The following is a 27,918-nucleotide window of genomic DNA, read 5'->3' as shown; positions in this document are numbered from 1 at the left end:
CTTTTTAGGATCTGCAAGGCATAATCTGACATGTGGGCCAATGTTCCCGGTGTCAATGATGCACTGCGAGTGCTGGGTGGAGGAGCACTTTCTGGCAAATCCACATCCCTCCAGTCACCCACAAACCCTGTACCAGACCTTGCCACGCCAACATTTTCACTTGCCCCACGAGATGCATCCTCCTCCCCTAAGTAATCATCCCCATCATCCTCCTCCTCTTCTTCCTCCACCTCGTCCAGGAGAGGTCCCTGAGCAGACAATGGCTGAATGTCATCAAGGTTTCCCTCCTCCTCTTCCTCCTCATCAACATTGGCTGCAGACGCCTGCTCCTTAAGGTGCATCAAAGTTTGCATGAGCAGACGCATAAGTGGGATGCTCATGCTTAGGATGGCGTCGTCTGCGCTTACCAGCCTTGTGCATTCCTCAAAACACTGAAGGACTTTACAGAGGTCTTTCAGCTTCGACCACTGCACACCTGTCAACTCCATGTCTGCTCTCAAAGTGCCTGGCCGTGTATCCTCCCACAAATGCATTATGGCCTGCCTCTGCTCGCACAGCCGCTCCACCATGTGCAGGGTGGAGTTCCACCTTGTTGCAATGTCGATAATGAGGCGGTGGTTGGGAAGGTGGAGCAATCGCTGCAGCTTCTGCATACGAACGGAGTGTACAGGCGACCGGCGGATGTGCGCGCACAGTCTTCGCACCTTCTGGAGCAGGGCTGTTAACTCCGGATAATTTTTGAGGAAGCACTGCACCACCAGGTTCAAGGTGTGAGCCAAGCAAGGTATGTGGCTGAGTTTTGAAAGGGCTATGGCTGCCACAAAATTACGGCCGTTATCACTAACTACCTTGCCTGCCTCAAGATGTACACTGCCCAGCCATGACTCAGTTTGTCGCTTCAAGTACTCGGCCAGCACCTCGGCGGTGTGTCTGTCGCCCAAACACATCATCTGCAACACAGCCTGCTGACGCTTTCCACTAGCTGCTCGATAAGGGGACACATCGTGTGCAACAGTGGCAGCTGCAGATGGAGTGCTCGTACAACTGCGCTCTGTGGACTAGCTTTCGCTTCTGGAGGAGGAGGAGGAGGGTCGAACGCCTACAGCCAACTGTTTCCTATACCGTGGGCTAGGCAGCACTGTCCCACCACCGCTGTCCCCTGTGGACCCTGCATCCACCACATTAACCCAGTGCGCAGTGATGGACACGTAACGGCCCTGGCCATGCCGACTGGACCATGCATCAGTTGTGAGGTGCACCTTTCCGCTCACTGACTGCTTGAGTGCATGGACAATGCGGTATTTCACATGATGGTGGAGGGCTGGGATGGCTTTGCGAGAGAAGAAGTGGCGACTGGGTAGGTCATAGCGTGGTACTGCATAGGCCATGAGTTCGCGGAAAGCTGTGCTTTCCACCAACCGAAAGGGCATCATCTCAAACGAGATTAGTTTGGCAATGTGGGCGTTCAAACCCAGTGTACGCGGATGAGAGACTGAGTACTTTCTTGACCTACTCATAGTGTCTGGGAGGGTGAGCTGGACTTGAGAGCTGCATATGGTGGAAGTAGCGGTGGACAGGGCGGACTGAGAGAGGGTTGATGATGGTGATGGAGTTGGTGTTCTTTCTGATGGCCTAGAATCAGTCTTTCGTTGATATAACAGTGGGATTCCCTGACTGCTGTGGCCTTGCAACGACACCTCAACATTTGCTGCTGTGCTAACCGGTGGGCTTACAGTGGGGGAAACAATGTAGCGTTGCTGACTACCTTCGTTGTGATCAGTTGCACATGTGGCACTTGAGGTTTGGTGTTGTGTCCACGCTTGCAAGTGCATGCTGGTTAAATGTCTAAGCATGCAACTGGTATTCAAATTTTTCAGATTTTTCCCTCGGCTAAAGGTCTTTGCACACTTCTTACAGATAACCTTGGCCTGATCATGAGGATTTTGGTCAAAAAAGTGCCACACTGCACTCTTCCTACTTTGGCAGACATTTTGCGGCCTAGCACGCTGTGATCTTTTGACCCTCTGGACAAGCTGTCCAGCAACTCTTTTGATGTTTGGAACCTGTCTTTGGAGTGCTCCGGGCCTGCCAGATAACAGCTGTTGCGATGTCGATGTCTGCTGTGGATGCTCCTCATCTGAGCTATTGGAAGCAGCACCCTCTTCCCCCAATGGATGCCAATCTGGGTCAACAACTGGGTCATCCATCACCTCCTCTTCTATGTCATGTGCACCTTCCTCTGTGTCACCGTGTATGGTGGTATAGTGTGCGGGAAGGGGCACCTGAGTCTCATCAGGGTCAGAATCTGGCTCTGTACACTGCGAGGACAATGTAGTGCTCTGAGTGAATGTACCAGCAGAATCATCCATCAGCGGCTGTGCATCAGTGCACTCCATGTCAGATTCATCTTGGCCTGGGTAATTCACCATTTGACTTGATAATCCAGGCATGGTATGTGAAAACAGCTCCATGGAGTAATCAGTAGTATGGCCTGCGTCATCCTTCAATCTTGGTTGGGGTGAAGGACACAAGGAAAGGTGTGGTTCATGAACATGAGCCTCCAGTGACGACTCAGTGCTTTTACTTTTTACAACTGAAGAAGAGGAGGCGATAGAGCTGGAGGCTGAGTCAGCAATGTAAGACAAAACTTTTTCCTGATGCTCTGGCTTTAAAAGCCGTTTGCCAACTCCTAGAAAACTAAGCGTTCGAGGCCTTATGTAGCCAGACGACGCAGGCTCAACACCTCCTGCATTCGGTCCTATTTTGCTCTTGCCACTACCATCAGATCCACCACCAACACCATCATTACCAGCTGCCAACCCCCGCCCAATTCCACGGCCTCTTCCACCAGCCTTCCTCATTTTTGGTAGAAATGTAGACAAAATCCAACAAACTATATAGTAATGTAAAACAAGGTACAAGGTGTCTATAGGACAGGGGAGATTTTGAATTTCTGCAGACACTTGTGGACACTGGATACTTTTGGATTGTGTGAGGCCCACTGATATCTGAGCGCTTTGTGACAGGCTCGATGGCACAGCTGTGACCAAAGTGACTAGAGGATAAGGGAGATTTTGAATTTCTGCACACACTTGTGGACACTGGACACTTTTGGATTGTGTGAGGCCCACTGATATCTGAGCGCTATGTCACAGGCTCGATGGCACAGCTGTGACAAAAGTGACAAGAGGATAAGGGAGATTTTGAATTTCTGCACACACTTGTGGACACTGGACACTTTTGGATTGTGTGAGGCCCAATGAATATCTGAGCGCTATGTGACAGGCTCGATGGCACAGCTGTGACCAAAGTGACTAGAGGATAAGGGAGATTTTGAATTTCTGCAGACACTTGTGGACACTGGACACTTTTGGATTGTGTGAGGCCCACTGATATCTGAGCGCTATGTGACAGGCTCGATGGCACAGCTGTGACCAAAGTGACGAGAGGATAAGGGAGATTTTGAATTTCTGCAGACACTTGTGGACACTGGACACTTTTGGATTGTGTGAGGCCCACTGATATCTGAGCGCTATGTGACAGGCTCGATGGCACAGCTGTGACCAAAGTGACTAGAGGATAAGGGAGATTTTGAATTTCTGCACACACTTGTGGACACTGGACACTTTTGGATTGTGTGAGGCCCACTGATATCTGAGCGCTATGTCACAGGCTCGATGGCACAGCTGTGACAAAAGTGACGAGAGGATAAGGGAGATTTTGAATTTCTGCACACACTTGTGGACACTGGACACTTTTGGATTGTGTGAGGCCCAATGAATATCTGAGCGCTATGTGACAGGCTCGATGGCACAGCTGTGACCAAAGTGACTAGAGGATAAGGGAGATTTTGAATTTCTGCACACACTTGTGGACACTGGACACTTTTGGATTGTGTGAGGCCCACTGATATCTGAGCGCTATGTCACAGGCTCGATGGCACAGCTGTGACAAAAGTGACTAGAGGATAAGGGAGATTGGATTGCTTTTAAAAAAGCAGTTTGCAGAGCAGTGGGTAAACAGCAATGCCAGCCTGTCAGGAAGCCTTAAAAGGCAGCCCAACAACCAACACCACTATATAGCCTCCCCTTGCACTGCACACACAGTGACTGGTGTGTTGTGCAGGCCAAATCGCTAGCAGCAGAAGCAGTTTTTTTTTCTTCTCAGCAGGACAAAAAAAAAAATTGGGATTGCTTTTAAAAAAGCAGTTTGCGGAGCAGTGGGTAAACAGCAATGCAGGAATGTCAGGAAGCCTTAGAAGGCAGCCCAACAACCAACACCACTGATACACCACTATATAGCCTCCCCTTGCACTGCACACACAGTGACTGGTGTGTTGTACAGGCCAAATCACTAGCAGCAGAAGCAGTTTTTTTTTCTTCTCAGCAGGACAAAAAAAAAAAATTGGGATTGCTTTTAAAAAAGCAGTTTGCGGAGCAGTGGGTAAACAGCAATGCAGGAATGTCAGGAAGCCTTAGAAGGCAGCCCAACAACCAACACCACTGATACACCACTATATAGCCTCCCCTTGCACTGCACACACAGTGACTGGTGTGTTGTACAGGCACAATCGCTAGCAGCAGAAGCAGTTTTTTTGTCTTCTTCCCTGCCTAACGCTCTCCCTACAGAATCAGCAGCAACCTCTCCCTATACTTAGATCGGCGGAAGTAAGATGGCGGTCGGCGTGCACGCCCTTTTATACCCCCTGTGACGCCCACCAAAGCAAGCCAATCACTGGCATGCCCTTCTGAAAGATGGTGGTGACCCCTGCCTATGTCATCACGTTGCCCACAGTGTCCGTGGATCCTGATTGGCTGAAAAACAGCGCAAAACAAACTTTTGAAACGCGACTTTGGCGCGTAAGTCGCCGACCTCGTGGCCGACCTCATCCTAGGGTCGGGTTTCGTTTCATGAAACCCGACTTTGCCAAAAGTCGGCGACTTTTGAAATTTTTCGACCCGTTTCGCTCAACTCTATACGGCACTATAGTGCCAGGCACCAATGCTGGGGGTGATGATAATACGACACTATAGTGCCAGGCACCAATGCTGGGGGTGATGATAATACGGCACTATAGTGCCAGGCAGCAATGCTGGTGGTGATGATAATACGACACTATAGTGCCATGTGGCAATGCTGGGGGTGATGATAATACGGCACTATAGTGCCCGGCGGCAATGCTGGTGGTGATGATAATACGACACTATAGTGCCAGGCACCAATGCTGGGGGTGATGATAATACGACACTATAGTGCCAGGCGGCAATGCTGGGGGTGATGATAATACAGCACTGTAGTGCCAGGTGGCAATGCTGGGGGTGATGATAATACGGCACTACAGTGCCAGGCGGCAATGCTGGGGGTGATGATAATACAGCACTATAGTGCCAGGCGGCAATGCTGGGGGTGATGATAATACGGCACTACAGTGCCAGGCGGCAATGCTTGGGGTGATGATAATACAGCACTGTAGTGCCAGGTGGCAATGCTGGGGGTGATGATAATACGGCACTATAGTGCCAGTCGGCAAAGCTGGGGGTGAGGATAATACAGCACTATAGTGCCAGGCACCAATGCTGGAGGTGATGAAAATACGGCACTATAGTGCCAGGCGGCTTTGCTGGGGGTGATGAAAATACGGCACTATAGTGCCAGGCGGCAATGCTGGGGGTGATGATAATACAGCACTATAGTGCCAGGCGGCAATGCTGGGGGTGATGATAATACGGCACTATAGTGCCAGGCGGCAATGCTGGGGGTGATGATAATACGGCACTATAGTGCCAGGCCGCAATGCTGGGGGTGATGATAATACGGCACTATAGTGCCAGGCCGCAATGCTGGGGGTAATGATAATACGGCACTGTAGTGCCATGCAGCAATGCTGGGGGTGATGATAATTCGGCACTATAGTGCCAGGCGGCAATGCTAGGGGTGATGATAATACAGCACTATAGTGCCAGGCACCAATGCTGGGGGTGATGATAATACGGCACTGTAGTGTCAGGCACCAATGCTGGGGGTGATGATAATACGGCACTATAGGGCCAGGCGGCAATGCTGGGGGTGATGATAATACGGCACAATAGCGCCAGGTGGCAATGCTAGGGGTCATGATAATACAGCACTATAGTGCCAGGCAGCAATGCTGGGGGGGTGATGATAATACGACACTATAGTGCCCGGCGGCAATGCTGGGGGTGATAATAATATGCCACTATAGTGCCAGGTGGCAATGCTGGAGGTGATGATAATACGGCACTATAGTGCCAGGTGGCAATGCTGGAGGTGATGATAATACGGCACTATAGTGCCAGGCGGCAATGCTGGAGGTGATGATAATACGGCACTATAGTGCCAGGTGGCAATGCTGGAGGTGATGATAATACGACACTATAGTGCCAGGTGGCAATGCTGGAGGTGATGATAATACGACACTATAATGCCAGGTGGCAATGCTGGGGGTGATGATAATACGGCCCTGTAGTGCCAGGCGGCAATGCTGGGGGTGATGATAATACGGCACTGTAGTGCCAGGCAACAATGCTAGGGGTGATGATAATACGACACTATAGTGCTAGGCGGCAATGCTAGGGGTGATGATAATACGGCACTATAGTGCCAGGTGGCAATGCTGGAGGTGATGATAATACGGCACTATAGTGCCAGGTGGCAATGCTGGAGGTGATGATAATACGGCACTATAGTGCCAGGCGGCAATGCTGGAGGTGATGATAATACGGCACTATAGTGCCAGGTGGCAATGCTGGAGGTGATGATAATACGACACTATAGTGACAGGTGGCAATGCGGGAGGTGATGATAATACGACACTATAATGCCAGGCGGCAATGCTGGGGGTGATGATAATACGGCACTATAGTGCCAGGCAACAATGCTAGGGGTGATGATAATACGACACTATAGTGCTAGGCGGCAATGCTAGGGGTGATGATAATACGGCACTATAGTGCCAGGCGGCAATGTTGGGGGTGATGATAATACGGCACTATAGTGCCAGGCGGCAATGCTGGCGGTGATGATAATACGGCACTATAGTGCCAGGCGGCAATGCTGGAGGTGATGATAATACGGCACTATAGTGCCAGGCGGCAATGCTTGGGGTGATGATAATACAGCACTGTAGTGCCAGGCGGCAATGCTGGGGGTGATGATATTACAGCACTGTAGTGCCAGGTGGCAATGCTGGGGTTGATGATAATACGACACTATAGTGCCAGGCGGCAATGCTGGGGGTGATGATAATACGGCACTATAGTGCCAGGCGGCAATGCTTGGGGTGATGATAATACGGCATTGTAGTGCCAGGTGGCAATGCTAGGGGTGATGATAACACGGCACTATAATGCCAGGCGGCAATGCTGGGGGTGATGATAATACGGCACTATAGTGCCAGGTGGCAATGCTGGGGGTGATGATAACACGGCACCATAGTGCCAGGCGGCAATGCTGGGGGTGATGATAATACGGCACTATAGTGCCAGGCGGCAATGCTGGGGGTGATGATAATACGGCACTATAGTGCCAGGCGGCAATGCTGGGGGTGATGATAATACGGCACTATAGTGCCAGGCGGCAATGCTTGGGGTGATGACAATACAGCACTGTAGTGCCAGGTGGCAATGCTAAGGGTGATGATAATACAGCACTATAGTGCCAGGCACCAATGCTGGAGGTGATGATAATACGACACTATAGTGCCAGGCGGCAATTCTGGGGGTGATGATAATACGGCACTGTACTGCGAGGCGGCAATGCTTGAGGTGATAATATGGCACTGTAGTCCCAGGTGGCAATGCTGGGGGTAATGATAATACGGCACTATAGTGCCCGGCGGCAATGCTTGGGGGAATGATAATACGGCACTGTAGTGCCAGGCCGCAATGCTGGGGGTGAAGATAATACGGCACTGTAGTGCCAGGCAGCAATGCTGGGGGTGATGATATTACGGCACTATAGTGCCAGATGGCAATTCAGGGGGTGATGAAAATACGGCACAATAGTGCCAGGCGGCATTGCTGGGGGTGATGATAATACGGCACTATAGTGCGAGGCGGCAATGCTTGAGGTGATAATACGGCACTGTAGTGCCAGGCGGCAATGCTGCGGGTGATGATAATACAGCACTATAGTGTCAGGCGGCAATGCTGGGGGTGATGAAAATACGGCAAAATAGTGCCATGCGGCAATGCTGGGGTTATGATAATACGGCACTATAGTGCCAGGCGGCAATGCTGGGGGTGATGATAATACGGCACTGTAGTGCCAGGCAGCAATGCTGGGGGTAATGATAATACGGCACTATAGTGCCCGGCGGCAATGCTTGGGGGGATGATAATACGGCACTGCAGTGCCAGGTGGCAATGCTGGGGGTGACGATAATACGGCAATATAGTGCCAGGCACCAATGCTGGGAGTGATGATAATACGAAACTATAGTGCAGGCGGCATTGCTGGGGGTGATGATAATACGACACTATAGTGCCAGGCGGCAATGCTTGGGGTGATGATAATACGGCACTGTAGTGCCTGGCGGCAATGCTGGGGGTGATGATAATACGGCACTATAGTGCCAGGCGGCAATGCTGGGGGTGATGATAATACAGCACTATAGTGCCTGGCGGCAATGCTGGGGGTGATGATAATACGGCACTATAGTGCAAGGTGGCAATGCTGGGGGTGATGAGAATACGGCACTATAGCGCCAGGCGGCAATGCTTGGGGTGATGATAATACGGCACTATAGTGCCAGGCGGCAATGCTGGAGGTGATGATAATACGACACTATAGTGCCAGGCGGCAATGCTGGGGGTGATGAAAATACGGGACTATAGTGCCAGGCGGCATTGCTGGGGGTGATGATAATACGGCACTATAGTGCCAGGCGGCAATGTTTGGGGTGATGATACGGCACTGTAGTGCCAGGCAGCAATGCTTGGGGTGATGATAATACGGCACTGTAGTGCCAGGCAGCAATGCTGGGGGTAATGATAATACGTCACTATAGTGCCAGGCGGCAATGCTGGGGGTGATGATAATACACACTATAGTGCCAGGCGGCAATGCTGGGGGTGATGATAATACGGCACTATAGTGCCAGGCGGCAATGCTGGGGGTGATAATACCACACTATAGTGCCAGGCGGCAATGCTGGGGGTGATGATAATACGGCACTGTAGTGCCAGGCGGCAATGCTGGAGGTGATGATAATACGGCACTATAGTGCCAGGCGGCAATGCTGGGGGTGATGATAATACGGCACTACAGTGCCAGGCGGCAATGCTTGGGGTGATGATAATACAGCACTATAGTGCCAGGTGGCAATGCTGGGGGTGATGATAATACGGCCCTGTAGTGCCAGGCGGCAATGCTGGGGGTGATGATAATACGGCCCTGTAGTGCCATGCGGCAATGCTGGAGGTGATGATAATACGGCACTGTAGTGCCAGATGGCAATGCTAGGGGTGATGATAATACGGCATTATAGCGCCAGGCGGCAATGCTGGGGGTGATGATAATATGGCACTATAGTGCCAGGCGGAAATGCTTGGGGTGATGACAATACGGCACTGTAGTGCCAGGTGGCAATGCTAGGGGTAATAATATGGCACTGTAGTGCCAGGAGCCAATGCTTGGGGTGATGATAATACGGCACTATAGTGCCAGGCGGCAATGCTGGGGGTGATGACAATACAGCACTGTAGTGCCAGGTGGCAATGCTAAGGGTGATGATAATACAGCACTATAGTGCCAGGCGGCAATGCTGGGGGTGATGATAATACGGCACTGTAGTGCCAGGCAGCAATGCTGGGGGTAATGATAATACGGCACTATAGTGCCCGGCGGCAATGCTTGGGGGGATGATAATACGGCACTGCAGTGCCAGGTGGCAATGCTGGGGGTGACGATAATACGGCAATATAGTGCCAGGCACCAATGCTGGGAGTGATGATAATACGAAACTATAGTGCAGGCGGCATTGCTGGGGGTGATGATAATACGACACTATAGTGCCAGGCGGCAATGCTTGGGGTGATGATAATACGGCACTGTAGTGCCAGGCGGCAATGCTGGGGGTGATAATAATACGGCACTATAGTGCCAGGCGGCAATGCTGGGGGTGATGATAATACGGCACTATAGTGCCAGGCGGCAATGCTGGGGGTGATGATAATACAGCACTATAGTGCCTGGCGGCAATGCTGGGGGTTGTGATAATACGGCACTATAGTGCCAGGCGGCAATGCTGGGGGTGATGATAATACAGCACTATAGTGCCTGGCGGCAATGCTGGGGGTGATGATAATACGGCACTATAGTGCAAGGTGGCAATGCTGGGGGTGATGAGAATACGGCACTATAGCGCCAGGCGGCAATGCTTGGGGTGATGATAATACGGCACAGTAGTGCTAGGCGGCAATGCTGGGGGTGATGATAATACGGCACTATAGTGCCAGGCGGCAATGCTGGAGGTGATGATAATACGACACTATAGTGCCAGGCGGCAATGCTGGGGGTGATGAAAATACGGCACTATAGTGCCAGGCGGCATTGCTGGGGGTGATGATAATACGGCACTATAGTGCCAGGCGGCAATGTTTGGGGTGATGATACGGCACTGTAGTGCCAGGCAGCAATGCTTGGGGTGATGATAATACGGCACTGTAGTGCCAGGCAGCAATGCTGGGGGTAATGATAATACGTCACTATAGTGCCAGGCGGCAATGCTGGGGGTGATGATAATACACACTATAGTGCCAGGCGGCAATCCTTGGGGTGATGATAATACGGCACTATAGTGCCAGGCACCAATGCTGGGAGTGATGATAATACGACACTATAGTGCCAGGCGGCAATGCTGGGGATGATGAAAATACGGCACTATAGTGCAGGCGGCATTGCTGGGGGTGATGATAATACGGCACTATAGTGCCAGGCGGCAATGCTTGGGGTGATAATACGGCACTGTAGTGCCAGGCGGCAATGCTGTGGGTGATGATACTACGGCACTATAGTGCCAGGCGGCAATGATGGGGGTGATGATAATACGGCACTATAGTGCCAGGCGGCAATGATGGGGGTGATGATAATACGGCACTGTAGTGCCAGGCGGCAATGCTGGGGGTGATGATACTACGGCACTATAGTGCCAGGCGGCAATGATGGGGGTGATGATAATACGGCACTATAGTGCCAGGCGGCAATGATGGGGGTGATGATAATACGGCACTATAGTGCCAGGCGGCAATGCTGGGGGTGATGATAATACGGCCCTGTAGTGCCAGGCAACAATGCTAGGGGTGATGATAATACGACACTATAGTGCTAGGCGGCAATGCTAGGGGTGATGATAATACGGCACTATAGCGCCAGGCGGCAATGCTGGGGGTGATGATAATACGGCACTATAGTGCCAGGCGGCAATGCTTGGGGTGATGATAATACAGCACTATAGTGCCAGGCGGCAATGCTGGGGGTGATGATAATACGGCACTGTAGTGCCAGGCGGCAATGCTGGGGGTGATGATAATACGGCACTATAGTGCCAGGTGGCAATGCTGGGGGTGATGATAATACGGCACTATAGTGCCAGGCGGCAATGCTGGGGGTGATGATAATACGGCACTACAGTGCCAGGCGGCAATGCTTGGTGTGATGACAATACAGCACTGTAGTGCCAGGTGGCAATGCTAGGGGTGATGATAATACAGAACTATAGTGCCAGGCACCAATGCTGGAGGTAATGATAATACGGCACTATAGTGCTGATAGGAACTGAAGGAGTTAAATTGAGTTCTGTCTATGTTGCATTCTCTTGTTTAAAACCTTATCTGTTCTTCGAGATGTCTCAGACATCTCCCTTGTGAACTAAGGTCAAATACCTCTGCTTTTTCGCCTAAATGACTTTCTTTGTCTAAAACAAGTTGTAAAATCATTTGTACTGCGCATGTCTGTAAAATGTTTAAATTCTTTACTATAAAAGACGGAAGCCTAACTGATAAGCCAGAGGCGTCTTGGCAGGCATCCCGAGTGGTATTATACAGCTGGTGTCTGTGTAGTTCTTCTCGACGGAGCTGATTTAATTAGAGACATATGATGCTTCACACCTAAGAACATCGGTCCTTCAGATGAAAGAGTAATCTGAGGGATCCCGACAGTTTCCTGGCGCCCGAAACAGGGACCTGATATAGGCACCTCTCTAAGACTACCCGATCTACAGACCACTCCAGTTACTGATGAAATTGTGAACAGCAGACCTAAACACCTGGCCAGGTAAGCGATCAATTTTTCTCTTCTCTGCTCTTCATAATCTATCATTATAACTAAGGTCCGTATAAAGGGGAATCTAGTAGAGGAGGGGGCCGTAAAATCAGGTCCATATAAGAACTCTGAGGAAATCGGGTGTGACACGCATATGTAATTTCTGCTCGAATGAGAGGTTACTGTAGGTTCTGTGTGTGCACAGCTATTTTTAGAAAAAGAGCTGATGCAAATCAAAATGGGAGAGGTCTGACATTACGGAATATAAGGCTGGGTGAACAGTTCATACTGCGCAGCCCGGACGGACAAGTTTTTCACAATAGACGATTCCGCACTAGGAATAGAGGAGGTTGTTGAATGGCTACTTTGATTTGAAGGACTGTGGAAAGTAGACAAATAAGCTGCACAGTAGGTATTCGTTCAAAGAGTGGTGATATTGCCTAACTGGGTCATGTGACAGCGTCCTTTCGGGGAGGTCACCGCCTAAGCTTAAATCAACACCCTTTACGAATAAACCTTGTGACAGATAAGAGTGTGACCGAATGAGCACAGGACCGTGAAATGAGCCTGTGACAAGATATGACTGAAGAACCCCGATAGATGGACACTTTATTTACAATCCTGTGTGTTGTGGGAGTATTTCTGTTCGGATGCTACATAGCATATAAGTACACGAAACACGTAGTACACCGAGGAACAGACACTCCATTTAGCCTGTTAGCACCTTAGGAAGAAGGTAACGAGGTATAGTAGAGCCTAGTCTTGAGCTTACCCAATACACCACCTAAGGCAGGGGACTAACAGGAAGACAACAAGAGAGACAGGATAAGAATAAAAGATAAGATGGGGAACAGTCAGGGAAAGACACCTGAAGAAGGAAATCAGTTATGTGATATAATTGAGGATAGATATGGAAGTAGTGCAGCAAAGAACCTGGAAAAAGTATTAATCAAATCCAAAGTGCAAGATAGGCAGGCTGTGTGAATCCTTGTATATATGTCTATGAGAACCTCTGAATAAGATGAGAGATGAGTAATTGAGTAAAAAAAAAAAAAAAAAAATCAGTGAATGAGCACGTATGAATGAATCATCACACATCATTTTTGTGTCAAGAGATTTGTGACCTTTCTAGTTGTGGTGGAATCCCGGACAGATGCGTTATAGATATTTCAAATCTACATCTGAGACTGAATGAATTGAGTAATGATATAGTTCGTGTTATATGTGGCATTACATTGCAAAGTTTCCTGAATGCATTTGGCCAGAAAAAGGGCAAGACATGGTTAATCTCATTATACAGTTATCTGCCCTTACAGTGAAATCCCGTGATTTTGAGTTTCTTTGTAGAAATTGATTTTGATAAGTCTAAAGAACTACAGAATTCTGTGAAGGACGACGCTGCATTCTGACGGGAGGGGTGAAGGATGGAGCTGCGTAGTTTTTCTTCTCCCTTCGCTCTTATCTCTGCTGAGTGTGAGCTGTGCTCAAAATTCTCTGTAATTCTATCCGTAAGGTACAAGCTGAAAGATTTGTGCATTTTAAAGCAACAGTACTTAATTGAAGATTGGAAGTTAAAAGTAAGATATGGTGCCTAATTTAGAAGGGAATTGTAAGTGATTGCTTGGTCATTGTAAGTGATTGCTTGGTCATTAATGTGTTTGAACCTGCTTCTAGTTGTGTGATTGATTTGTATAGCAAATTGTGTCAAATTACAAAAGACAGAGAAGGAAGGAAGCAGTAAAACAAGTGGGACAAATATTGAAAAAGGCAAAAATACCAGAGTGTGAATGTTTGGATGTACAAAAAGGCACAGACAAGGGAAGAAAATAGCAAGTGAATAAATGATGCTTGAGAATGTGCAGCAGTGTGGAAGGTGTATTATGAATGTTTGATTGACAAAGTGTAACCAGAGACCCAGACAAAACAGATGGACTTGTAAACACTGTGGTCAGACTCAGACAAACCCAGACTGAATAGCTACTTGTGTGACCTGTGCTACTGACCTAAGAGAATTGCACTAAATCCTATCCAGACAAGATCATAAGAAGCTGACATAATAGTGTGGATAGTGGGTAGTGGGACATTGGCCCTTGAGGAGTAAGCTGACAGTAGACATCAGACGGCCAACCCCATCAGGACCTAGAAGTGTGACTAGAATAAGAAAGATACAGGTGTATTATCCCTGGAGCCCCTCTGACCAGCTAGCTTTGCTGAAGCAGCTGCCTGCCCCTGAAGACCAACCATTCCCGTTTTACAGACACATAAAGGAAGTACAGCAGACATATAAGTGTACCTGGGCAGACCTAGAGAGGTTGATGAGTTTAAAGGCAGGTGACGCACTAGATCATATAATTAAGACACACACAGATGTGACAAAGAATCAGGCTTGGGGCATGGATGATAAATCTGCACGATCTGGGGAGACGTACTGTGAGTCACTAAGACAATGGGCTGCAGTGGAACAATCAGAGCAGTCTGTACTCCTGACTAATGTGACACAGCAAAAAGGAGAGAGTGTAGAGATATACTTTGGACGGTTACAGCTGAAATGGGCAGACATGGGGTACATTTGCATAAACCCACTTGATGTTAGAATACTGGTGAATGCATTCATTGACGGTATGAACAAAGACTTACGAGACGCAGTACAGACAGCCAGACCTGAATGGAGACATGTAGATCCGAAAGACCTCCTTAAGGTAGCTAAAGAAATTGAGCAAACAAGGACAATAAAACGACCTGTCATGTATGCTGGAGCACAAGGAAAAAAGTGGAGACGTAATAGGAAAGGCATGTGAGATGACACTGACGATCCATGCCATACTCCTACAAGTTCAACCAAAACATTTGTCTATGGCCAGACAGCTCCGACTTGAGTGTGCTCTACTAATTCCTGAGTATGTCACTCCTCAAAAGATGTAACGTTCTGAATCCAGCCACCCTCCTGCCTGTGGATTCAGAAAAGGGGGAATTGGTGACCATATTGGCAAGTGAGGAAGGATACTTTGACATGACGCATGAACATGTCTGCATAGAACTGATGAGTCAGGAGACAGTTGGGTTTGCACACATTCATGAAAAACCTGTTCCTAATGCAGACTTTGAGTTTCTTTTTTGTAGATGGCCCCAGATACCACCAGGATGGAAGATTCTACACTGGATATGCAGTAGTATCCTCACATGAGGTAATCCGAGCGGAACCACTCTCTCCTCACATGTCGGCGCAGGAGGCAGAGTTGAAGGCACTCACTGAGGCGTGTAGAGCCGCTGCAGGTAAAGTCGCTAATATTTTCACAGATTCGAAGCCCATTAAAAATGCAGAGCTGGTGAAACAATTGATGGAGGCATTGATGTTACCAGTCCAGGTTGGCATTGTCAAGGTAAAAGCACACACAAAGGTGACTCCGTGGAGGTAGAGGGCAATAGAAGGGCGAACGAGGCTGCTAAAATAGCACAAGGCGGCCTAGAGAGAGCAGTGGACGGTGGCGGGGAGTCAGCGTATTCCAGCCACATTGGGTCTAGATGTCCTGAAATCCCTCCAGCAAAAGGCTGCCCAAACAGAGAAGGTACACCGAGGGAGACTGGGAGCTGAGCTGAACTCAAATGGAGTATGGGAGAATAAGGATAAAATGTGCCCACCAAAGTCCCTGTTCCCAATCATGGCGCAAGCAGCACATGGCCCCAATCACACCTCAAAAAGTCACATGTGTGCCATGGTAGATGCCTTCTGGATCGCTCCTGGCTTCAGTTGCGCAGCCGCGAAACTTGTACAATCATGCCTCATCTGTGCACAGCACAACCCAGGTAAAACAGTAAAAGTCCCTAAGAAAGCGACACCTAGGCCTCTCTACCCGTTTCAGAGACGGCAGATTGACGACATACAGCTACCAAGGTAGGAGTGTATGCAAATATCCTAGTATGTGTAGATCTCTTCTCTGGATGGCCAGAGGCCTACCCGGTGAAAACGGCTACAGCTCGAGCCACTGCAAAGAAACTAGTGATGGAACTAGTACCACGATTCGGTGTCCCTGAAACAATTGAATCAGACAGAGGTACACACTTTACTGCTGAGGTAATGCAAAATGTCATGCAAATGATAGGTGTAGAACAGGCATTTCATACACCCTACCACCCACAGAGTTCAGGGAAGGTAGAAAGAATGAACGGGACCCTAAAATTGAAAATACAGAAAACCATGGAACAAACCCATAAACCATGGCCAGAGTGTCTCCCATTAGCATTATTCTCAGTAAGGTACACACCCACGGGGAAAACTAAACTGTCACCCTTCGAGATACTGTTTGGAAGACCACCGAACACAGGGTTGTACTACCCACAGGTCTTAACACTCAATGTGGATAATTTGACAAGTTATGTAATCCAGTTGCAAAAGCATTTAACTCAAATGCATTCTCTAGTTTTCTCTTCCATTCCAGATCCAGATAGTGTGGAAGGAACTCACTGTCTACAACCTGGTGATTACGTATATGTCAAGAAACACTCCAGAAAGACCCTTGAACCCCGATATCAAGGACCTTACCAAGTACTCCTAACAACGCCTACTTCTGTTAAGTTGGAAGGACGACCAACCTGGATCCACGCATCGCATTGCAAACTAGCCACAGGAATTAACAAAGCATAAGAGTGCATAATGTTTTGGTTTGGTTTTGTTGCATTATCTGTAATAATGGTAGCTGCGTGGGACAATCTAAATTCTCCAATGTCCTTGAATAATAAGTTTATACAACATCATGAAAAAATACTAAATGATTGGTCAAATCATTTGCTAGATCTGCACACATTCAGCAGTATCAGCCACTAGTATTCCGTTCCTTGTTATTCCTATGCCACCCGAGGAATTATTTGCCTGGACCAGTTGTTCTGATACACTTGCTAATAATGCCACAAATAATGTGAAGTTATGGAACACAACTGTTGGTATACCTATTGTGGGATGGGTAGGATACCCTTGGTGGCAGGGTAACCTTTCAGGAAGTAATACACACCTTCAATATCTGGCATATAAAGGGGGGGCTTGGGTACCCAGGAATAGAACTCGATTAACCTACCTGGGGCAAATTCCAATGTATGGCCTACAAGTTAGTTTTAATGTAACTTCCCACTCTACTGATGCCTTCAAACCAATACTGCTAGAAAGAAGGTTGCATAACACGTCCTGGGAGTATTCCAATTTATTTCCCCAGGGCAATAATGAAACTTGTTTTAATATTTCAGGTAATATACCTTGCAACGAGTCATCTGGATATGAGAAAGGAACTCCCACCTGTGGAAATCCCGATGTAGGGTATTGTAGCCCTTTAGGACAACTTCCAAATTGGTGTATGGTTCAGAATGTATCTGCGTTCATAGATTTAGTTCATAGACTGGTATTACAACATTCAGCCCTATGGGACCTACCTAGTGACATGTACTGGGTATGTGGAGACAATGCATATAAATGGTTGCCAGTAGGGGTAAAAGGTGCTTGTACTCTGGGTTGTTTGACTCCAGCTACCTTTGTTATTCCGAATGACCAGTTGAATACTCAGAGCATACCTAAACACACGTTGTACAAAAGAGCTGCTGACAATACACCTCGCCTCTCTGGGAGACCACATATAGTGCAGATGAGTGTGGCCAATAAAATTGTCAGCTCTATTTTTATTTATCCTATGATTACTCAAATGTGGGATAAATTAGTCAGGGCTACAGATTACTTAGATGACCAAATATGGGATATATTGGAGATATTGAACACCACCGTTGCTGTCCAAAATCAGCTTATTATAGTCAATAATCAGCATACCATAGTATTAGATTATTTAACTGCAGCGCAAGGAGGTATGTGTCAAGTCATCGGACCAGCTTGCTGTCATTATATAGATCCCAACAGCATTATAAAGTTAAGATCAAAAATAGAGGATGTTCAAAAACTTAGAGATCAGTACAATAAAGACAATGATCGTACTAAGGATAGTTGGTGGTCAGATACATTCTCCTTTCTTAATCCAGCTAATTGGTTTAAGGGTATTGGAGGCTGGATAGCTGGGATTATACTAAGCCTATTACGTATTGTTGTTTGTATCTTCGTAATATATGCGCTATTGAAACTTGTTTTTTGGTGTATCTCTGTATGCAAGAAAAGATGTAGAAATAGATAAGGAAGTTTGACTGTAAACAACAAGAATTTAACTATTATTCCTTTGAGTCCTAGATTGACATCTCATTTCTGGCATGAAGGAGCGTACTCTTGCAATGATGGACGTGGCTTCAGTATCTGGGGGATGGAGAAGGTAGAAGACCTGTCTCCCTTGGGCAACCCGTCGGCCTGGGATAGTACCTGGTGAACGAGCCACTATCCGCTGTTGTTGCAGGATCAAGTGTTCCAGATTGTGGAAAATGAAGATGTCAAAGGGGGGAATGATAGGAACTGAAGGAGTTAAATTGAATTCTGTCTATGTTGCATTCTCTTGTTTAAAACCTTATCTGTTCTTCGAGGAGATGTCTCAGACATCTCCCTTGTGAACTAAGGTCAAATACCTCTGCTTTTTCGCCTAAATGACTTTCTTTGTCTAAAACAAGTTGTAAAATCATTTGTACTGCGCATGTCTGTAAAATGTTTAAATTCTTTACTATAAAAGACGGAAGCCTAACTGATAAGCCAGAGGCGTCTTGGCAGGCATCCCGAGTGGTATTATACAGCTGGTGTCTGTGTAGTTCTTCTCGACGGAGCTGATTTAATTAGAGACATATGATGCTTCACACCTAAGAACATCGGTCCTTCAGATGAAAGAGTAATCTGAGGGATCCCGACAGTTTCAGGCGGCAATTCTGGGGGTGATGATAATACGGCACTGTACTGCGAGGCGGCAATGCTTAAGGTGATAATATGGCACTATAGTGCCAGGTGGCAATGCTGGGGGTAATGATAATACGGCACTGTAGTGCCAGGCCGCAATGCTGGGGGTGAAGATAATACGGCACTGTAGTGCCAGGCAGCAATGCTGGAGGTGATGATAATACGGCACTATAGTTCCAGGCGGCAATGCTGGGGGTGATGATAATACAGCACTATAGTTCCAGGCGGCAATGCTGGGGGTGATGATAATACGGCACTATAGTGCGAGGCGACAATGCTTGAGGTGATAATACGGCACTGTAGTGCCAGGTGGCAATGCTGGGGGTGATGATAATACGACACTATAGTGCCATGCGGCAATACTGGGGTTATGATAATACGGCACTATAGTGCCAGGCGGCAATGCTGGGGGTGATGATAATACGGCACTGTAGTGCCAGGCCGCAATGCTGGGGGTGATGCTAATAAGGCACTGTAGTGCCAGGCAGCAATGCTGGGGGTAATGATAATACGGCACTATAGTGCCCGGCGGCAATGCTTGGGGGGATGATAATACGGCACTGCAGTGCCAGGTGGAAATGCTGGGGGTGACGATAATACGGCAATATAGTGCCAGGCACCAATGCTGGGAGTGATGATAATACGAAACTAGAGTGCAGGCGGCAATGCTGGGGGTGATAATAATACGGCACTATAGTGCCAGGCGGCAATGCTGGGGGTGATGATAATACGGCACTATAGTGCCAGGCGGCAATGCTGGAGGTGATGATAATACGGCACTATAGTGCCTGGCGGCAATGCTGGGGGTGATGATAATACGGCACTATAGTGCCTGGTGGCAATGCTGGGAGTGATGATAATACGACACTATAGTGCCAGGCGGCAATGCTGGGGGTGATGAAAATACGGCACTATAGTGCCAGGCGGCATTGCTGGGGGTGATGATAATACGGCACTATAGTGCCAGGCGGCAATGTTTGGGGTGATAATAAGGCAATATAGCACCAGGCGGCAATGCTGGGGGTGATGACAATACGGCACTGAAGTGCCAGGCGGTAATGCTGGGGGTGATGATAATGCGGCACTGTAGTGCCAGGCAGCAATGCTGGGGGTGATGATAATACGGCACAATAGTGCCAAGCGGCAATGCTTGGGGTGATGATAATACGGCACTGTAGTGCCAGGCGGCAATGCTGGGTGTGATGATAATACGGCACTATAGTGCCAGGTGGCAATGTTTGGGGTGATAATACGGCACTATAGTGCCAGGCGGCAATGTTTGGGGTGATAATACGGCACTATAGTGCCAGGCGGCAATGCTGGGGGTGATGACAATACGGCACTGCAGTGCCAGGCGGTAATGCTGGGGGTGATGATAATGCGGCACTGTAGTGCCAGGCAGCAATGCTGGGGGTGATGATAATACGGCACTATAGTGCCAAGCGGCAATGCTTGGGGTGATGATAATACGGCAGTGTAGTGCCAGGCGGCAATGCTGAGTGTGATGATAATACGGCACTATAGTGCCAGGCGGCAATGCTGGAGGTGATGATAATACGACACTATAGTGCCAGGCAACAATGCTGGGGGTGATGATAATACAACACTATAGTGCCAGTCGGCAATGCTAGGTGTGATGATAATACAGCACTATAGTGCCAGGCGGCAATGCTGGGGGTGATGATAATACGGCACTGTAGTGCCATGCGGCAATGCTGGAGGTGATGATAATACGGCACTATAGTGCCAGGCGGCAATGCTGGGGGTGATGATAATACGGCACTATAGTGGCAGGCGGCAATGCTGGGGGTGATGATAATACGGCACTATAGTGCAAGGCGGCAATGCTTGGGGTGATGATTATATGGCACTATACTGCCAGGTGGCAATGCTTGGGGTGATGATAATACGGCACTATAGTGCCAGGCGGCAATGCTGGGGGTGATGATAATACGGCACTGTAGTGCCAGGCGGCAATGCTGGGGGTGATGATAATACGGCACTTAGTGCCAGGCGGCAATACTGGGGGTGATAATACGGCACAATAGTGCCAGGCGGCAATGCTGAGGGTGATGATAATACGGCCCTATAGTGCCAGACGGCAATGTTGGTGGTGATGATAATACGGCACTTAGTGCCAGGCGGCAATGCTGGGGGTGATGATACAACACTATAGTGCCAGGCGACAATGCTGGGGGTGATGATAATACGGCACTATAGTGCCAGGCGGCAATGCTGGGGGTGAAGATAATACGGCACTGTAGTGTCAAGCGGCAATGCTGGGGGTGATGATAACACGGCACTACAGTGCCAGGCCGCAATGCTGGGGGTGATGATAATACGGCACAGTAGTGCCAGGCGGCAATGCTGGGGATAATGATAATACGGCACTATAGTGCCAGTTGGCAATGCTGGGGGTGATGATAATACGGCACTATAGTGCCAGGCGGCAACGCTGGGGGTGATGATAATACGGCACTATAGTTCCAGGTGGCAATGCTAGGGGTAATGATAATACAGTACTATAGTGCCAGGCGGTAATGCTGGGGGTGATGATAATACGGCACTATAGTGCCAGGCGGCAATGCTTGGGGTGATGATAATACGGCACTGTTGTGCCAGGTGGCAATGCTAGGGGTAATGATAATACAGTACTATAGTGCCAGGCGGCAATGTTGGGGGTGATGATAATACGGCACTATAGTGTCAAGCAACAATGCTGGGGGTGATAATACAGCACTATAGTGCCAGGCGGCAATGCTTGGGGTGATGATAATACGGCACTGTAGTGCCAGGCGGCAATGCTGGGGGTGATGATAATACGGCACTATAGTGTCAAGCAACAATGCTGCGGGTGATGATAATACAGCACTATAGTGCCAGGCGGCAATGCTTGGGATGATGATAATACGGCACTATAGTGCCAGGCAACAATGCTGCGGGTGATAATAATACGACACTACAGTGCCAGGCGGCAATGTTGGGGTTATGATAATACGGCACTATAGTGCCATGCGGCAATGCTGGGGGTGATGATAATACGACACTATAGTGCCAGGCGGCAATGATGGGGATGATGATAATATGGCACTGTAGTGCCAGGCGGCAATGCTGGGGGTGATGATAATACGGCACTATAGTGCCAGGCACCAATGCTGAGGGTGATGATAATACGGCACTATAGTGCCAGGCACCAATGCTGGGGGTGGTGATAATACGGCACTATAGTGCCAGGCAGCAATGCTTGGGGTGATGATAATACGGCACTGTAGTGCCATGCGGCAATGCTGGGGGTGATGATAATACGGCACTATAGTGCCAGGCACCAATGTTGGGGGTGATGATAATACGGCACTATAGTTCCAGGCGGCAATGTTGGGGGTGATGATAATACGGCACTATAGTGCCAGGCAGCAATGCTGGGGGTGATGATAATACGGCACTATAGTGCGAGGCGGCAATGCTTGGGGTGTTGATTATATGGCACTATAGTGCTAGGCGGCAAAGCTTGGTGTAATGATAACACGCCACTATAGTGCCAGGCACCAATGCTGGGGGTGATGATAATACAGCACTGTAGTTCCAGGCGGCAATGCTGGGGGTGATGATAATACGGCACTATAGTGCCAGGCGGTAATGCTGGGGGTGATGATAATACGGCACTATAGTGCCAGGCGGAAATGCTGGGGGTGATGCTAATACGACACTATAGTGCCAGGTGGCAATGCTGGAGGTGATGATAATACGGCACTATAGTGCCAGGTGGCAATGCTGGGGTTGATGATAATACGGCACTATAGTGCCAGGTGGCAATGCTGGGGGTGATGATAATACGACACTATAGTGCCAGGTGGCAATGCTGGGGTTGATGATAATACGGCACTATAGTGCCAGGCGGCAATGCTGGGGGTGATGATAATACGGCATTATAATGCCAGGCGGCAATGCTGGCGGTGATGATAATACGGCACTATAGTGCCAGGCGGCAATGCTGGCGGTGATGATAATACGGCACTATAGTGCCAGGCGGCAATGCTGGCGGTGATGATAATACGGCACTATAGTGCCAGGCGGCAATACCTGGGGTGATGATAATACGGCACTGTAGTGCCAGGCGGCAATGCTGGGGGTGATGATAATACGGCATTATAATGCCAGGCGGCAATGCTGGCGGTGATGATAATACGGCACTATAGTGCCAGGCGGCAATGCTGGCGGTGATGATAATACGGAACTATAGTGCCAGGCGGCAATGCTGGGGTGATGATAATACGGCACTATAGTGCCAGGCGGCAATGCTGGGGGTGATGATAATACGGCACTATGGTGCGAGGAGGCAATGCTTGAGGAGATGAAAATACGGCACTATAGTGCAGGCGGCATTGTTGGGGGTAATGATAATACGGCACTATAGTGCCCGGCGGCAATGCTTGGGGGGATGATAATACGGCACTGCAGTGCCAGGTGGCAATGCTGGGGGTGATGATATTACGGCACTATAGTGCCAGGCACCAAAGCTGGAGTTGATGATAATACGGCACTATAGTGCCAGGCGGCAATTCAGGGGGTGATGAAAATACGGCACTATAGTGCCAGGCGGCATTGCTGGGGGTGATGATAATACGGCACTATAGTGCGAGGCGGCAATGCTTGAGGTGATAATACGGCACTGTAGTGCCAGGTGGCAATGCTGGGGGTGATGATAATACAGCACTATAGTGCCAGGCGGCAAGGCTGGGGGTGATGATAATACGGCAAAATAGTGCCATGCGGCAATGCTGGGGTTATGATAATACGGCACTATAGTGCCAGGCAGCAATGCTTGGGGGGATGATAATGCGGCATAATAGTGCCAGGCGGCAATGCTTGGGGTGATAATACGGCACTATAGCGCCAGGTGGCAATGCTTGGGGTAATGATAATACGGCACAATAGTGCCAGGCGGCAATGCTGGGGGTGATGATAATACGGCACTATAGTGCCAGGCGGCAATGCTGGGGGTGATGATAATACGGCAATATAGCGCCAGGCGGCAATGCTGGGTGTGATGATAATACGGTACTATAGTGCCAGGCGGAAATGCTTGGGGTGATGACAATACGGCACTGTAGTGCCAGGTGGCAATGCTAGGGGTAATAATATGGCACTGTAGTGCCAGGAGCCAATGCTGGGGGTGATAATACGACACTATAGTGCCAGGCGGCAATGCTGGGGGTGATGATAATACGGCACTGTAGTGCCAGGCAGCAATGCTGGGGGTGATGATAATACGGCACTGTAGTGCCAGGCAGCAATGCTGGGGGTGATGATAATACGGCACTGTAGTGCCAGGCAGCAATCTGGGGGTAATCATAATACGGCACTATAGTGCCCGGCGGCAATGCTTGGGAGGATGATAATACGGCATGATACTGCCAGGCGGCAATGCTTCGGGTGATAATACGGCACTATAGCGCCAGGCGGCAATGCTTGGGGTGATGATAATACGACACTATAGTGCCAGGCGGCAATGCTGGGGGTGATGATAATACACACTATAGTGCCAGGCGGCAATGCTGGGGGTGATGATAATACGGCACTATAGTGCCAGGCGGCAATGCTGGGGGTGATGATAAAATGGCACTATAGTGCGAGGTGGCAATGCTTGGGGTGATGATAATATGGCACTATAGTGTCAGGCTGCAATGCTGGGGGTGGTGATAATGCGGCACTGTAGTGCCAGGCGGCAATGCTGGGGGTGATGATAATATTGCACTATAGTGCCAGGCGACAATGCTGGGGGTGATGATAATACAGCACTATAGTGCCAGGCGGCAATGCTGGGGGTGATGATAATATTGCACTATAGTGCCAGGCGACAATGCTGGGGGTGATGATAATACAGCACTATAGTGCCAGGCAGCAATGCTGGGGGTAATGATAAAACGGCACTGTAGTGCCAGTTGCCAATGCTGGGGGTGATAATAATACGGCACTATAGTGCCAGGCGGTAATGCTTGGGGTGATGATAAAAGGGCACAGTAGTGCCAGGTGGCAATGCTAGGGGTGATGATAATACAGCACTATAGTGCCAGGCGGCAATGCTGGGGATGATGAAAATACGGCACTATAGTGCCAGGCGGCAATGCTGGGGGTGATGATAATACGGCACTATAGTGCCAGGCGGCAATGCTGGGGGTGATGATAATACGGCACTATAGTGCCAGGCGGCAATGCTGGGGGTGATGATAATACGGCACTATAGTGCCAGGTGGCAATGCTGGGGGTGATGATAATACGGCACTGTAGTGCCAGGCGGCAATGCTGGGAGTGATGATAATACGGCACTATAGTGCCAGGCGGCAATGCTGGGGATGATGAAAATACGGCACTATAGTGCAGGCGGCATTGCTGGGGGTGATGAAAATACGACACTATAGTGCCAGGCGGCAATGCTGGGGGTGATGATAATACGGCACTATAGTGCTAGGTGGCAATGCTGGGGATGATGATAATACGGCACTGTAGTGCCAGGCGGCAATGCTGGGGGTGATGATAATACGGCACTGTAGTGCCAGGTGGCAATGCTGGGGATGATGATAATACGGCACTGTAGTGCCAGGTGGCAATGCGGGGGGTGATGATAATACGGCACAGTGGTGCCAGGCGGCAATGCTGAGGGTGATAATACGGCACTATAGTGCCAGGCGGCAATGCTTGGGATGATGATAATACGGCACCACAGTGCCAGGCGGCAATGCTTGGGGTGATGATAATACGGCACTATAGTGCCAGGTGGCAAAGCTGGGGGTGATGATAATCCGGCACTATAGTGCCAGGTGGCAATGCTGGGGGTAATGATAATACGGCACTATAGTGCCAGGCGGCAATGCTGGGGGTGATGATAATACGGCACTATAGTGCCAGGCGGCAATGCTGGGGGTGATGATAATACGGCACTATAGTGCCAGGCGGCAATGCTTGGGGTGATGATAATACGGCACTGTAGTGCCAGGCGGCAATGCTGGGGGTGATGATAATACTGCACTGTAGTGCCAGGCGGCAATGCTGGGGGGTGATGATAATACGGCACTATAGTGCTAGGTGGCAATGCTGGGGATGATGATAATACGGCACTGTAGTGCCAGGCGGCAATGCTGGGGGTGATGATAATACGGCACTGTAGTGCCAGGTGGCAATGCTGGGGATGATGATAATACGGCACTGTAGTGCCAGGTGGCAATGCGGGGGGTGATGATAATACGGCACAGTGGTGCCAGGCGGCAATGCTGAGGGTGATAATACGGCACTATAGTGCCAGGCGGCAATGCTTGGGATGATGATAATACGGCACCACAGTGCCAGGCGGCAATGCTTGGGGTGATGATAATACGGCACTATAGTGCCAGGTGGCAAAGCTGGGGGTGATGATAATCCGGCACTATAGTGCCAGGTGGCAATGCTGGGGGTAATGATAATACGGCACTATAGTGCCAGGCGGCAATGCTGGGGGTGATGATAATACGGCACTATAGTGCCAGGCGGCAATGCTGGGGGTGATGATAATACGGCACTATAGTGCCAGGCGGCAATGCTGGAGGTGATGATAATACGGCACTGTAGTGCCAGGCGGCAATGCTTGGGATGATGATAATACTGCACTGTAGTGCCAGGCGGCAATGCTTGGGGTGATGATAATACGGCAATCTAGTGCCAGGTGGCAATACTAGGGGTGATGATAATACGGCACTATAGTTACCAGGCGGCAATGCTGGGGGTGATGATAATACGACACTATAGTGCCAGGCGGCAATGCTGGGGGTGATGATAATACGGCACTATAGTGCCAGGTGGCAGTGCTGGGGGTGATGATAATACGGCACTGTAGTGCCAGGCGGCAATGCTGGGGGTGATGATAATACGGCACTATAGTGCCAGGTGGCAATGCTGGGGGTGATGATAATACGGCACTGTAGTGCCAGGCGGCAATGCTGGGGGTGATGATAATACGACACTATAGTGCCAGGCGGCAATGCTGGGGATGATGAAAATATGGCAAAATAGTGCCAGGCACCAATGCTGGGAGTGATGATAATACGGCACTATAGTGCCAGGCGGCAATGCTGGGGATGATGAAAATACGGCACTATAGTGCAGGCGGCATTGCTGGGGGTGATGATAATACGACACTATAGTGCCAGGCGGCAATGCTGGGGGTGATGATAATACGGCACTATAGTGCCAGGCGGCAATGCTGGGGGTGATGATAATACTGCACTGTAGTGCCATGCGGCAATGCTGGAGGTGATGATAATACGGCACTATAGTGCCAGGCGGCAATGCTGTGGGTGATGATAATACGGCACTATAGTGGCAGGCGGCAATGCTGGGGGTGATGATAATACGGCACTATAGTGCCAGGCGGCAATGCTGGGGGTGATGATAATACGGCACTATAGCGCCAGGCGGCAATGCTGGAGGTGATGATAATACGGCACTATAGTGCCAGGCGGCAATGCTGGGGGTGATGCTAATACGACACTATAGTGCCAGGTGGCAATGCTGGAGGTGATGATAATACGGCACTATAGTGCCAGGTGTCAATGCTGGGGGTGATGCTAATACGACACTATAGTGCCAGGCGGTAATGCTGGGGGTGATGATAATACGGCACTATAGTGCCAGGCGGCAATGCTGGGGGTGATGATAATACGGCACTATAGTGCCAGGCGGTAATGCTGGGGGTGATGATAATACGGCACTATAGTGCCAGGCGGCAATGCTGGGGGTGATGCTAA

Source organism: Dendrobates tinctorius, unplaced genomic scaffold (assembly GCF_039654945.1).
Source record: "Dendrobates tinctorius isolate UK_male_01 unplaced genomic scaffold, ASM3965494v1 ptg000211l, whole genome shotgun sequence".
In the NCBI taxonomy this organism is placed as follows: domain Eukaryota; kingdom Metazoa; phylum Chordata; class Amphibia; order Anura; family Dendrobatidae; genus Dendrobates; species Dendrobates tinctorius.
This window is presented reverse-complemented; position numbering follows the sequence as displayed.